Source organism: Staurois parvus, unplaced genomic scaffold (assembly GCF_062004578.1).
Source record: "Staurois parvus isolate SC_StPar_1 unplaced genomic scaffold, SC_StPar_1.0 ptg000097l, whole genome shotgun sequence".
NCBI classification, from domain to species: Eukaryota; Metazoa; Chordata; class Amphibia; order Anura; family Ranidae; genus Staurois; species Staurois parvus.
The window spans coordinates 533,681-549,881 of NW_028317893.1; positions in this window are offsets into that span (position 1 = coordinate 533,681).

The following is a 16,201-nucleotide window of genomic DNA, read 5'->3' on the forward strand; positions in this document are numbered from 1 at the left end:
TTAGGTTCCCTGTCTCTCCTAACCTTGCTCTGGAAGCCCAACCCCTGCTGATGCCACCATAACCTTCTGATTAGAGGAACTGGCTGCAAGCACAAAATAGACTCACAGTTTAGAGTGAACTGATATCTTGATTGTATTGAAGTCAAATGTATGCACAGTAATACATAAGAAAATAATGAAATAATAACTGTCACTCTTAGTAACTTTAAGTAAAGGTCACAACACAGCGCAATCTCAATCAGTTTTAGATGTACAGCAATTCAGAATTTAAATGATGGCCCGGTCCTGAGATGTTTCTTTCCCAGTGAGCTATTAAAGAAAAAAAAAACTAACTAAGTAGAAAGGCTCACTCACTTTGGGCTCTCAGTGACGGATGACTGAGTTTAATTCTGAAGAAAGAAGAGCTCTTCATTTAGATAGGCCAATGTCCTTTATTAAACTGCAGTACCTGATTTTCGATGGGGTCCTAGTTTGCACACATGAGGATGTAAATCTTCCTTGCAGCAAAGGTGGAAGTTCCTTAATGTAGAGTGGACACTAGGGAATGGAACTGCCATCTAAGTAATATTGACTTTTGAATAGTACCCCTTTAGCACACACGGGGTGAGATGTAAGATTAGGCGATTATTAAAGATTAAAAGACTAACAAAATGAGCTGCTGTAGGGAGACGTCATTCTTTGGATCTCAGTGGCAAACTGTAACAATAAGGGAGTTCCTTGGTGAATGAAGCAGGCTGCAGTGGAAGCAAGAATACAGCTTGGCCTGCAGAGGGCAGATGTTGCAATAAGCTCTTGTGACTGGATATGCTGGAAGTGTGATAAGTGTGACAATCCAGGCCTTAACATATGTAACTTGAGAAACGGTAGCAGTCAACTGAATAAAAAGTAGCTGAATTTGGTAATGTCCACTTGTAATGTACACTTTAGATAGTTTGAATATGAGATGAGACTCTCTCACTCGATCTGTGGCCTCGGTCAGGCAGTGGATGATCTCTATGTAGTTGGGGGCCCCCTGGGTGCTTGTGGTTCCTCTGGCAGAGATCACTTTGGACAACAGCCTTCCGGTCCGCCTGCTCACAGGGATATCTGCCGGACTCGTCAGCAGCAACATCGGTCAGCGATTCTCTCTTTCTCCTTCAGTCTTTGCGACTAGCCCCCTCTTGGACCTCCAACGTTCCCCACAGTCCTTTCATCGCACCTGCTCTCTAACTCTTCTCCCTCCACTTCCTGTCCTGAGTTTCTGGGCTTCTGTATTTATTTGCCCATCCGCCAGATCCTGTGGGAAATGTAGTTTACCAGCCTGCTGCAGTGAAGTCCTGCAATTCAGCCTACAATGCTTTTCAACAGGGTCTGTACATCTGGGCTGCAAGACATTGCCATCTTGTGTCCATTTAACATCCTGAAACCAGTATTAAACTGAATGGATTGTTTTACAAGCTGAGGGTTTACAATCACATTAATTGCTTACCTTCTGGTATGCTCTGGTGACACCTAGGAAGGGAATTTTTACTGAAAAACGAAGTCTCAGAACTGTTTTGTTATTAGTTATATTACTTCTGTGAAGTGTGTCATATTTCAGAGGTGCACAATAAATTCCATCAGCATCCTGTGACTGTTTGAGTGGATATTGCTTTGCTATATTGTCTAGCCTTCCCCTAACAAAGTATTATGTTTACAGGCCAAATCCAAAGTACCCAGAGAAAACCATTGTGAGATGGTAATCGTTTATGAAATCAAGCATTGCAATACTATTGGGTTATTCACCAAGCAATAATGCTGCCCAACACTTATGTTTTCTACAATGTTCCACATCACCCTTGGAAATAAGCACCAATCTGATTGACTGCAATTGTGTTTACAATAATGGAACTTGTGAACCTGGGCCTTGGACAACAATGTTATAGGCAGCACCAAGCCTCCAATTGTACAAAATGTATTAACTTTTTGTTTCTTTTGTTTCACTCCACTGTCATCTCTAGACATTTGTGAGTAAATTGAGTATGAGAACTGTAGGGTAAGAGAACACAGGAAATATTGAGAATTAGAGGAACAATTTGAAGTTTAGGAAATATGAAACCATACAGCTGAAAAGTAGTGATGGGCCGAACACCCCCTTGTTTGGTTCGCAGTTGAACCTAATGAAAGTTTGAGGTCAAAGTGCAAACAGAAGGCACAATTCACTACTAAGCGGTATCTTACCGCATCTGAGTATATGGTAAGATACCGCACATCTACTAAAATACTGCATGAGTTATATTAAGTCATGTTGTATTTTAGTAGTGAAAACATTCTTTAATGTGTTACTAATCCCAGGACCCTGCATTTGCTATATCTGGTCTCCCACAGTACAGAGAACATGGAAATGCAATTATTTTAGTAAATATAAACTGCTAAATACCTTTTCTCATCAGCAGTTAGAACAGTCTTGTGACTTCTATCAGTGTTCATCAAAGCACTGGTTAAAGCTTGCAGGAAGAATCTTCTCTAGGAGGATGCAGAACCCCTGACCTCTGTCTTGGCAGTGCTGATTGGCCCTGTGCTGATCACATGAACATGTCTCCACACGATATGTCTTATCAAGAGATAAGAGGGAGACACTGGAAGAATGGGAGGATCAGATAAATTAGGATCAAACAGCATTTTTACACAATGCAGTGGATTAACCTCTTAGGTTCCACAGTGAGTATAACAAGCATGCTTTACTCCATATACAGACTGAGTTTACTGTTGTGGGTTTAGTAACACTTTAATGTTTCAGCTGTCAGCGATGTTCCTCACTGACAGATGAATGTAAAAAGAATTGCCGGCATTGCCCAGCAATTACATTTTTTTTAAATGCATGAGGTCCCCCCCCAAGCCCTTTGGGTCTGGTATGGTTTGTGAAGGGAACCCCCATGCCAAAATCTAAAAAAAAAAAAAAGACATGGGGTCTCCCCAAAAATCCTTTCCAGACCCTTATCTGAGTATGCAGTCTGGCAGGACAGGAAAGGTGGGGTAAGAGTGAGTGCTCCCCCCTCCTAAACCATACCAGCCACGTGCCCTCAACATGGGGAGGCAGGGGGGCTCCCCCCCAAAGCACCTTGTCCCAATGTTGATGGGGACAAGGGCCTCTTGCCCACAACTATGGCCGGTTGTTGTGGGGGTTTGTGGGCAGGGGGCTTATTGGAATCTGGAAGCCCCTTTAACATTAGAGCCCCCCCATGTGAATGAGTATGGGGTACATGGTACAGCTACTCATTCACAAAAAAGTGTAGTGTAAAAATGACAGAAGACAGTCTTTGACAAGTCCTTTATTAAAAACAAAAATTAAAAAAATGTCCCCCCGAAGTAGATCCAACATCACCCATGATGCCTACCATCATTGCCAAACAGAAAAAAGAAAAAAAAACACTCCACGCTCAATGCTGGCTCCCGCCATCTGACAGCTGCACTAGGATGACAGTTATTAAATACTGTGTTGACATCACAAAGGGTGAGTTCACCCCACCTCCTTGTGACATTATCATGCACTGTGATTGGCCAAAGCATTGCACCTGACCTGTGGTCAAGTGCATTGCTTTGGCCAATCACAATACACTGTCAGAGCACAGTGCATAGTGGTGTGCGGTGGGTGGTCTGCCCACTGAACGCCCTTACCGTTCGTGTGTTTGCCGAACACACAACCAGCCAATGTTCAAGTCGAACTTCGACTCGAACATCAAGCCCATCACTATTGAAAAGTAGTTTTCCATGTAAAGCAAACTCAGTGTTACCTCCAATTGCATGCTCCTTGGGTTAAAGCATAAAGCCTTGGGTTGAAGCATATTTTTGCATACACAATATTACTGAATAAACTTCTGAATAATAATTTTAATTTATGTCAGTAAAAAAGAACCTTACCGGCCTACAAGTTTTGATACTAAAAGCGGTATTTACAGTTGATAGATTTAATTGGTAAAATGCCTATACTTGCAGTGAAAAGATTTCTGAAATGATATTAAATATCTGATTTGCAACACCCACAGCTTGAACTTTCAGTTTTAAAATACTACATTATGATATTGGTGGTAATACATCAGATTGCTTAGGATGCAACAGAAGAAGCCTCAACATGTCAAGTGGTTAGGGCAGCTCATGAATTGATAAGCAAAAACAGATAGATGTAGTGTACATATTTACAACATCAAAATAGTGCTTAAATCCCAGTAAGAACAATAAAACTCCATAGACCTTTCATCATTATTCAAGGCCAGATATGGCTGATTTATAACGTTAATAAGTATGTGTGTTGTGTGCCTGTGTCAGTTGTTCAGAATGCATGATTCATAAGCAGTAACCTGGTGTTCACAGAGACCTCACTAAGCCTGCAAGAGAAAATAATCATGAGACAATTCTGCATTATGCTTCATGCTAGTGAGATGCAAATTACTGTGTCAGTAGCAACAGCAGCTACAAATTTCAGAGACGCTGCGTGATTTCAAAACACTTTAAAGGCAGAGGAAGGCTGGAACTCTCCTGTGAATGTGTAGCCAAGACTTCACTTAGGGGGTTAAAGACTATTTCAGAAAAAAAATTCCTTTAAATCTGCTCTGTACGATTTGTCCAAATGCGCTCAGGGCAACTGCAAAGTATTTTTGGCCAATTTTACAGTATGACCTGCAGCTATCTGTAAATAATCCCCTAGCCTCTCTGAAATAAATCTTCCTGAAATACCAAGGAACATATTGAACCCTCTGGAATAGATTAGAATTTGGCTTGTTATACAGCGGCATGTAAATCAGATATTCTGTGGGTGACCATACACTCGCTATATAATTTATGGGTGTGCAAGAAGTGATTTTGTGCATTGATCATGTTTCTGTGATTTAAAAGGACTCTAGGTTGCTAGGCATGAATACTTGATCTTCCCTCTTCATGTAACAGTTACTTATAATAGGGCCAGATAGCAGAGCAAACAATAACACAAGCCTCAAATTCAATCCAGTTATGTCTAAAAGACACTCTCACTGCTGATATATTTTAGAACATACCCCATTCTTCTCCAGAGGCTGGTGATATAGCTTTTCTCTCGTTCTTTGTATCACAAATTGACTTTAAAGTAACTTTTCAACACCATAAATTCAGCACAAAGGAAGTTATTCTTTTGCAGGAAGTCGAACATGGAAATAAGATGAGAAGTTTTACTTGTTCCATTGTGTTGAGTTCGTTTTAAGCCTGGACGTGATTTGTAAGCCCTAAAAAAAAGTTGCAAAAAGAGAAAAAGGCACCAAAAGAAAAGACATATTAGCACAGAATGTTTGAGGCTCGTATGGGGTGCCTATTGTTGAGTGCACAATGACTGTACTTCTTAAAACTAGTCTAGACTCTAGCTAACTTCCTCTGGGGTCTTTCCACACACATACACATTGACCCAAAATTCAAATTGTGTATGTTAAAGTCAAACCTTTTCTGACACCTCTTCATTATCTTTAACTCTTTTCCACTTTTCTTCCCAACATCCGCCCCTATATTCTTTCATGAGCTCTGCTTATCACTCCTTTTTTTTTTCTTTTTTTGTTCTTCCTTTTTTCTCTTCCCTTTTTTTTGATTCCTTCATTTCTGCCCCTCCCTTTTGTATTCCCCACTTCTTTGCCCCCCTCTTTCCTTCCCCCTCCTTTTCCATTTCCCTCCCTCCTTTTTCATTAAACTTTTGAATTCCACTTATTGGTTTAAAGAGCCTTTTTTACATATTTAAACAGTCATTTCCTTAACTTTTGCCTATTATATGACTCATCTTCACCCATCAATGGTTTTCATTTTTCTAATAATGTACAGGGTGTCCCTAAAGTCTGGACACATAGGAAATATCACTATATGTGTATACTATAGATGTGTATAGTATATCACTATCTAAGCTCACCAGACCTTAACCCCCTTGACTTCTTTTTTTGGGGTATGCTAAAGGAGAAGGTGCACTCAATGAAATTCATAGATATAATCCACCTGAAGAAACGCATCATGAAAGAATGTGCTCAAATTGATGGAAATGTGAAGCTACTGCATCGAGTTCATGTGACTCTTGCAAAGCGCATGGAACTTTGCATCACAAATGGTGAAAATCACATTGAATAATTTATTGATTAATATTCCAATGAAATAAAACGTGTTGAAAAATGTATTGAACATTTATTATGCCTATGTGTTCAGACTTTACGGACACCCTGTAGTTTATTGTTTTTGGTACTAATGGTTTTTGATACAATAACAAAAATTCAGTGAAACAAATATATAACCTGCAACAAACATAGTATCAACTTTGTGCACCATTGTGTTAAATGATTACTATCTTTGATGGAACATGTGACAGTATGACCTTAAAATGTGCTGATTAATCACAAGTGTTGGTATATAAGACTTTCAACCCTTCAATTTCTTATTGCCTTTGTGATTAAGCCCTGGATTGGGGGACAATACGTCAGAGTAGGAGTATCTGCTGTGCATCGGGATGTTGTTGCTCAGTGGCTAATATGTTTTTATTGTAAAAGTAAGTGGTGCACCCTTTCCTTTACATGGTGAATATGATTCAGGTTGGAGACATATTCTATTGGGTCTTGGACACCCACAGCTGATCCAATTATAAACACATTGTCAAACTGAGAGGGGAGATGCTAGTTGCTTGGCTGACATGCTGACCCTCTAGATTCAGTATTTTTAGTCACTGGTCTGACATGACATGTACAGTATGCAGACCAAGAGTCAGAGGAAAATCAGATGTCCTTATCTAAATACTGTTAAGTTTCAAGCTAGGGACAGAATTGTTTAAGCCAGTTGATCACCATGATAACCAGGTAAGCCTCATTGTCTCTCTCAGGAAAGATGAGCACATAGGAACCAGTTATGTTACTCTGCTTATTAAGCTCTGCTTATTCATTGCTGATTACATCATAGTTGCTCTGTGTTGATGTTACCATGCTGTATCCATGGAAGCTTCAGTTACAGGAAAACTGCTCTTTTGTTGGAAAATCAATAAAAACAATATAATTAATAATATGCCATATTTAAGAGAGAGGGGCTGCAATATCTGCAATAGCAGACATTCTTCTGAAAATTCTAGTTGAATGACTGTAATGATGTCTCACTAGCTTTAGGAGTGTATAGGAGTGTATAATGTTTTTCTACATTTATTAGAAATGTATCTATTATGGTCAGGATTAAAAAATAATGTAAAAATATTCTACTTTTTTAGTTTGGTAAATATGAAAAATTACATAGCAATACTAAGTAGTCTATTATTCAGTCAAGGTGTACCCTATTTTCCCTTCGCAACCTGATTTGATATCACCCGGCTGCGCTAAACAAAGCCTGCTCACAAAGTGAATCTTTACAGTGACTAGTCCTTTATTAGATGTCTTATTCAAACAGTTTAATCATTCATACAGAGCCTTAAAGCAATCCTCAATAGCTCTGCTGTCTCTTTAGATAACCCATAGCGCTCTGAGAAGCATTGGTCATGTATTAAAATTCTTAATTGTAAAATAAAGGTTGTAGATATAGAACAATAAAAGAGAAACCACAACAATTTAAAAACGTACGAACTAAAAAAAAATTAATAAAACTAAATTAACCCAAAACTACTGTAGTGTTATTTTAACTATAACATTTTAAAAAGTCAGATATCCTTATCTGCAAGCTCAACAGAATTCAGATTATTGAAGAAAGGATATACTGACCCTGCAGCACATACAATGGAGTTCATATAGTGGAATTCCAATGTTGCTCTGCATGACAAATGTCACAATGTCTGTATGATAGATTCATATACCTGTCCATATGGACACTCCATCTTCAGTACAACTGAGCTCCCTCCCCATGCCTTCTGCTGTCACACAGACCGTGCAGCAGCTGAGGATTTTTCGAATTTGAGTTGATGGGGAGTCAGAGACCCTAGTTCCCCAGCAGGTCTGTTCCCCTTTTGATTGACAACAGGCAGTGGGCAGATCCATAACCAAATGACAGCCCGCTATTGCCTATAGAATCTACCCACTCCCTGGAGTCAATCATAAGGAGAGAGTGGACCTGATGGGAAACTAATCCCTCAGCTTCTGTTGTTAGAAGGTTGTGGGCTGGAAAGCAGACAGTGTCCTTAAAGTGGAACTTAAAGAAAAAAACTTTTCTAAACATTTAGGCTTTTTAATGCAAGAGAGACATAGCATGTCTCTCCATCTCTCTTCTGCATTAAAGTATTCTCACCTGCCTTTTGCATTGTATACTGAGATGAGTACACTCATTACACTTAGTGAACTTCCTTGGATACAAGGGATTTATGTGATCTCAGCCAGGCCAATCACAAATCATAAAAGCCAAAGATTGGAACCTGCCAAATTATTCTGATAAAGTAATTTTATGAAATGCATAGAGTGAAGTTAAGTTGGAGTTACCAATGACAAGCGGTTCAGGACGCAGGTGGTGCTGTGTCTAAGTTACCTGGTTATAGGTGGCAGATGTATTTCAAAGGAATTTCTTTGTGTAGTGAATGAAACAGAGTTACATAGAAAGAATGTGGGCTTTGCAACATTCTATATTATTTATAGCACATATATGAACGTTAGGCATGGTTTTGTATGTAAATATAATGACCAGTAGATGTCAGCTATAAAAGCAATACTTACAATATAAATGTTCATATGCACATACAGTAGATCAAAATGGGTGAATGTTACTGTTAAGGAAATAGGATATTCAGAAGGTGAGGACAGCTATGGCAGCTTCAATGTTTCTCTCAGAAGCATGAAATGTTATGAAAGAAGTTTCTTGGCTGATCAAAGAATAAAATATTGAACAGGCTAACTTGTCCTGTGCAAGAGTATGCTCACAAGCTGGGGGACGGCACTGGATGCATTCAGTGTAATTTGGTAAAGGGTGTAAGAGTGGCGGAAGCACTTAGCTAACCACACCTGGCTGCCTGGAATTCAAAAGCAAGAGACAAATAATGAACGTTTGAAATTTGTACGAAAATATTTATTACATTTGTATTTATGGAGAATCAGCTTCTTCGTCCTCAAAGCTCTCCTAGCCTTCTGAACCTGGCTTTATTGCCTAAACTGCAATCCTCATTCCAATTTTACATTTATAACTCTTTCAACATACTTACATAAATTGATACATAGCCCTTCCAATAACAATTTAAAAAGTTCATAATATTTAGCAGGCAAGGTAAAGAAATGAAGGCTACAGTAGTATGTTTACATTTGTACCCATTATGAGCTCATTGTATTGGTCTCTGTGGTAGAACCAAATCCCAATATGCACACTGCAAAAAACCACAACCAGGGATGTGTGAATAACGCCCTGGAGGAGAGGCGATACGCACCAACGTAACTTTCGGTTTCCTATGCTACTCCGTGATGTCATATACGGTGAGTGGAGTACACGCTGGATGCGGCGCTCCAGAGCCATCTTGCCTTGTCTGATCCGAGTATTGCTGCCAGTTTACAGGCTATGGGAACCTTCAATAGCACATGCCATTTTTTCTGATATGGAAAGTTATCTTAAAGCATTTTATTCATGTTAAACATGTGGGTGCATATGATGGCTTTTAATGATTAAACGTATAGTCAGTATTACACTATTAGATTATTCTTTTCTTTACACCTCATCGATTTGTATGGAAGATCTTTTTGGAGTGTTTCTGAGCCGTGAAAATCCCCAGTTATAATCCTATACCCACAGCTGATCCAGAAGAAGGCAAAAAAACCCAGCAAAGCATGATCCAATTTGCTCCTGCTGGGAAAAAAATTTCTTCCTGATCCCCTGAGAGGCAATCTGATATTCCCTGGATCAACTTTACCTATAAATGTTAGTATTCAGTTATATTCTGTGTATCTAAGAAACAATCCAGGCCTTTTTTAAAGCAATCCACTGTGCTGGCCTGAACCAACTGCTGAGGGAGTCTATTCCATATTTTTCACAGCTCTCACTGTGAAGAAACCTTTCCGTGTTCGGAGATTAAATTTATTTTTCTCCAGACGTAAAGAGTGCCCCCTTCTCCTCTATGATGACCTCAAGATGAATAGCTCTACACTGAGTTCACTATATGAACCACTGATGTATTTTACATGTTGATCATATTCCCCGTTAATCTCCTCTTCTCAAGAGAGAATAAATTCAGTTCCTCTAATCTTTCCTCATAGCTGATCTCCTCCATGTCCCGTATTAGTTTGGTTGCCCTTCTCTGTACTTTTTATATCATGTCATGACATGTTGCATGTCACAGATGGTGTGAACACATTGACGTTTCTTTAAACAACACCGTTTTGCTGAGTTTGGAGCACGTTGGTTTTTAACATCTCTTATTTTCTTGGATTGGGACTTTTATTTTGTTACACATATTTATTTGGACACTTTTTATAACTTTTTATAATTTTTTGAGAAAATTTTTTTTTTTTTTTACGTATTGTATTTATTAATTTGTGCACTGAGTTTTCACTTTATACCAATCAGGGATGTGACCTTCAGAGGAGAGAAGTGAAAGGGGACCACCCACATTTCTAGCATTCCTTCAGGCAGCAGTAGCAATTTTGTTGAAGTCTCCTACCCTAAATGCAGCACTGCTTCCATTGATTAATTTGCAGCACAATTCAGTCTTTACAATAATTAGGCTGCAACTCAGGGGCATGACAGGACTCAAGTGCAACCACCTGTTTCATTGCCAGCTCCCTACAGGCCAAATACAAACGAAATAACCATTGAGAACTAAGCGTTTTGTTGAAAAAAAAAATTAAGCACTTTCCTTTACATTTATCTTCCCCAGCTGCCAATACTTCCAGGAGGCAAGGGTGATTTCCCCACTGCCTCCTGGAAGGGCTGGGTACTGAAAGTTCTGACCACTGCAGGAATTCATTCTCACAGGATTTTGAGCACTCAGCTTTCCTAAGAAACAGAGGTGATGTCATATGGGCCTTCTGGAAGAGTCAGAAACCGGGCTGTGGTAAGATTTATTTATTTCTACAAACTTCTTTTTTCTTTTTTAATCAAGGTCAATTGTTTTTGCACTGTGGGGTGCTGACAATTAATCGTCCCTTTAATTTTTTTTAAAAGGTAAGCTTTAAGCCCCACTGGGTTTTGATTGTAGTTCTATACAATTCTGTGTATCGCTACCCCTGAAGAAGCTGCTGATTTTTAACTGGTTCTTCCCCAAACAGAGTAGAGGCTACCCAATCACGCAGGCAACAGTCCATTCCTTCTGGCTTCATTAAACAGTCTAGGGGATGTCTTTTTAAATTGTATTTGCTTGTAGAGCTTGTAACAGGAGAGGGGTTAGGGTGGTATGAGATGCTCCAGAACAATAGACTTGTAACAGAAGGACACACTCAGCTAGATATAACTTCTTCACCCAGTCTTTAAACCAGAAACAAATGGGAAGACCAGAACAGGGACTCAGTAGAAACAGTTTCCGGAACAGCTACAGATGGCACACCAGATGCACACAATCACTAAATCCCAAGCTTGGGTCAGTACCAGGGGCGGACTGACAACTCATGGGGCCCCCGGGCAATAGGGGATCATGAAAAAGGTACCAGGGGCATCTCATGGGGCCCCCTACTGACCCTGGGCCCTCGGGCAATGCCCGAGTTTCCAAATGGTAAGTCCGCCCCTGGTCAGTACTCACAATATCCCAGGGCAGCTGCACATCTCTCAGCTTCCACCAGGCATTCATCAGAGAGTTATCCAGACCAAATCCTCAGCTCCAGACAAAATTAGCAATAGGCCCCCCAGCCGTGCAATAGCTGGGACCTTGATGACCATCAACCAAATCTAGCGAGACTGCCTCAAGGTTGGGGACTCCTCCGGCAGGTCCTACCCAGGGTTGCTCCAGGTCTTGGACTATTTCTGTCCCCGTCCAGCCTCCTACTGGGCACACTTCGCCAGGGATTGGCTAAGGCACCATAAATATTCAGGCTGCTTATTTGACTTTCCTAATCCTCTATGTTTTGGAGGCCTCCAGAATACAGGGGGAACAGTCAAACCAGCAGCCTGTGAAACTCAGGACAGCCCAAATAAATCAATAACTGCTCCAATGACTACAGAGGAGCCAAAAACGAACTTTTCCAAGAATCCTATACTAGGAGGGTGCTACTTTTATGACATGAGTAAACAGGTAAACTCTGCATCCCATCACTGTTTGTATAGTGTACACATAGGAAGGAGGCAGCTAAAAGACCATGAGACAATGTGAGAACCTGCTGTCATTTCAGTTAATGCTTTTATGTTTGCCACTGTTGATGTAGAATGTACAAAACATGCAACTATGAGATATACAGTACAATAATTGTACCTGAATGTAGTTAAGCCTGTTTGTACTCTAGAAATGGATTTGATAGGTACTTTTTACTGCTTGTTAAGGCAAAGCTTGGGAATTTTGAGTTTATCATGAGTTGGGTGAATCTCTTTCTCACTGTGCACTTCCTATATAAGTTTTAAATTGATTGAGCATATGACATTTTTTGTAAGTAAAAATATTACTGTTTATAAAATGATTGTTTCTCGGGCACTGAATAGTAATGTTGTAGTACTGTAATTTGAGACTGGCACTCTTTGTATGTTGACATCAAAATAATAATGTGCCATGAAAAGAAATATTAAAAAAGAAATACAGTACATCCCATTAATACGTTAATACGTTGCCATGTTTGTTCTTATAACTACAGCGTGTGCCAGCACACTTAGAAATATAGATTGCTATTCACCTCGGATTCCTGTATTAGAGTGTCTACAGTCTTTCTGCATAGTCCCATTGTATGCAAAAACGTAGCCACCCCTCTCTGCTTGCTCTACAGAGGACTACTTCTTTGAGGGATAATTTGGTGCATAGTATGTACCAAGTAGTAGGAGGGGAGATCCATGCAAAGCTAAAGGCACTTACTAATCAGTTTATTGACACAAATAGACAGCAGACCATACTGAATTGTTAAGTTTTGTTTTCCAGTTGGATACCTCCTCTTGGCGGTGCTCACTTCTGATGTGTCATCCGGTAAGTAAGGGGCACTGTCGTTGCCTTGTTTGAATGATGGGTTTGCCTCAGATGGTGGCTACCTGGCAGTGATGGGGGCTGTATTGGTGGTGGGATGGCTTGAGATATTGGGCAATAACATGGTTTCCTGACTCACCCTTCCTCTCTGCCCCTTCCTCTGAGTCCAGGGCTGCTCTCTTTGCAGATGTGGCGGCATCCTGACTGCTGCCCACAGTGTGGCCAGTGCTGTGGTTAACCTTGTGCATTAGACATGCTGTGTATACCTGCATCATACCGCTCTAAGGGATTTCTGGCAAGAAGAATCACGATCGGGAACGTGCATGCGCATATGAATTCCCGCAGAAGAATTGCGGGTTGTGTGCATGCGTGCAGGAATGCGCGATCGCTCACACACGTGCACATGCACGGCGAAGATTGGCGCCAGACAGCCCATTTAATGAGTGCCTCTGCTCAGGTTCAGTGCTGACGGGTCTTCAGCTCCCCCCGTGTCCTGCTTGTTCCTGTACGATTCCTTTGTTGCTGACCCAGCTTGTTCCTGACCCGACTCCGATTACTCTCCTGCTCCTGCTTCCTGACTTCGGCTCTGCTCCTGACTTTGGCTTTTCCTTCTGATTCTTTACCACGCTGCCTGACTGTTTATGACCCCGGCTTTCCTTGCTACCTACCTTGCTCTGCTGCATATCTGGCAATCCACAGAACCTGCCTGGTCTATTTCTATGGTGCATAAATTAGAGGATACTCTGCCTACCAAGGTCATCATCCGCAAGAGCCGCAAGCAACAACCACTGACGCTCTTGCCCCCTGGTCCCTAGACTCCCTCTGTACCAACCTCAGCGGGGTCAGGGCTAGTGACACAAGTGAGGCTGACCTCGTCAATTCAGTCTCCCATCAGGTACGTGACAACCGCATATGCGAGATGACATCATACATCTCGGGCATGCATAGCGGGGACCTGTAGCTCAAGGCACCATCTTTGGTTCTACCTTCCATTTGCCACCATAGCAATGTGCCAGGAATTGACAGGTGCTATGCATTTTGCAATTGACATGCCCAAATGGGCATTTTGGTTGCATGAGTGCACACTATAAATATACATACAACATGGATTTGGGCTTTTTGGTGCTTGGTCCTATATGGACAGGAACAACTGGTGGTACATTTACTGACCTACATCTTTACATACAAGTAATCAGCCCCACATGGCTAAGGTATTCACTTTGGGACTATTATGGTGTTATAGCCCATGACCCCTTGATTCCATCTGAGCTGGCCTATATTGAATTATCACACTAGTACTTACCTTATTTTGTAATTTGAATGTAACATTTAATATATATATGGTTCTGTTAAACTCTGGTTGAAATAAAAGGCATGTATAGGGAGGGATTGAGAATCAATTATATGGAGGGTTTTTTTTCTTTATATTTACCTCAGGTGTGTATATACACATGTATTATATGTTATACTTACCTGGTGTCTATAATTTCTTGTGACACATCTGGCTTAGACATTCGACACAGGACTGCACCAAAACCACTGGAGCAAAATATATGTATTTATATGGCTGACATGATTTAAGGTCACTTTTGAGGTGTAAGTATAAAAAGTGTTCAGATGACTAGGGTATGCTACAGTATATATGATAAAAAATTGTACTTGTATATTTTTGTAGATTGACCATAGTCTCTTTCCTCTGAGTAGGAATTCAAAATGTGTTGGGATTGTCCTACAACTTTACTTCCTATATGAGGATTTTAACAATATGCTATGTTGTAAGATGTGTGAGACAGTAGAGATGTATTGTTTAGGGACAGGCTTGGATGTTTACATTGTCAGCCAATATGCCTTTTTATGTATTGATGTTAGAATCCATTGCAAACAGAAACATAATTTGATTTCAATCATGTGTAAGTATAATTGAGAATGCCGATAATGCACTGCTCAAACTCAGTAAGTGAAAGTAAAAGTAAAAGAGCCACAGTGGGGAACACGCAGAGGCAACAAAGATCTGAAAAAATAGGTATTTAAAAAGTAATTGAAAATGACAATGAAGCCAGTGGAAAAGAGCATTGTTCAGGATTGGCATGTTTGTTTTAAGTGTATCATTTAGTGACACTTTAAAGTATTAGACTCACAACCAGTGCATAAAAATTAATTTGCTGTTTGAAAGTAGACATGGCTTTCTGCTGAGCTAATTCAAATTAATTTTAGTAAATTAGATAAAATGCTTACCTGTAATTAGTTCATATTAATTGATGCACAATCTAGTTTCTGCTTAAACTGTAATTATAGAATTAATAATTAAATAGATGATAGGCAGATTTCCCTTTAGAACAGTCATGATTGGTGCACATTCCCAGACTACTGCAATGCTTAATTTAGATTATTTTGTGATAGCCTTTCGACTCCACTATTAATAATCTATTGGAAATTAACATTTTAAGCAATATCTTACACATGATCCTGATCTCTTCACTGTTTTAGGGGTTTTTTTTAAACTACCTAACATACCTGTTTGTTCACTGTGTAACATTTCATGACCTTGTTCTTTTTATGTTTCAATATTTTTATTGAAAGATTTTAGTACGGAACAGAGTAAGAAAATACTGTTCATAGTCTAGTACAGCAATACATTTTAGTGCAAAATAAATTCCCCACCATTTGGCTGGGGACATTATAAATGTAAATCACATTGACCTGAGAGGTATGCTCGGTTTGATGTGAACCGTATGTAGGTGTGTATGTTTTGTAAAGGAGGTAGAAGGGTATGGTGGGGAGGAGGTAGGGGAAATAGGGGGGGGGCTGATGAAAGCACTAGTCTTGGGTAAGAGGTCTTAGTATTGTACAGTTAGTTTATCAGCATTTTACGGAACAGTTTAGGTTTTGTAGCCATCAAGACCATTGAAATTTGAACGTGTGGTAGGAGGAATTGTTGAGGGCTGATCTTCTTTCCATATCACATTGGAAGTTAAGATCTGTTATAAGTGAGGTGAAGGAGGGAATTTTGGAAGACTTCCATAATTTAATAAGGTTGGTCTTAGCTGCTGCTAATGTGTGGATAATAATGGTACAAAAATCTCTAGGGAATTTGTCAATTCCAATGTGGAGGAGTGCAAGAGCAGAGTTTGATGTTACTGGGGTTTCAGTTAATGTTGAGATCAACTGGAAAACGCTGTTCCAGTAAAATCTGAGGGATTTACACATCCATAGTAT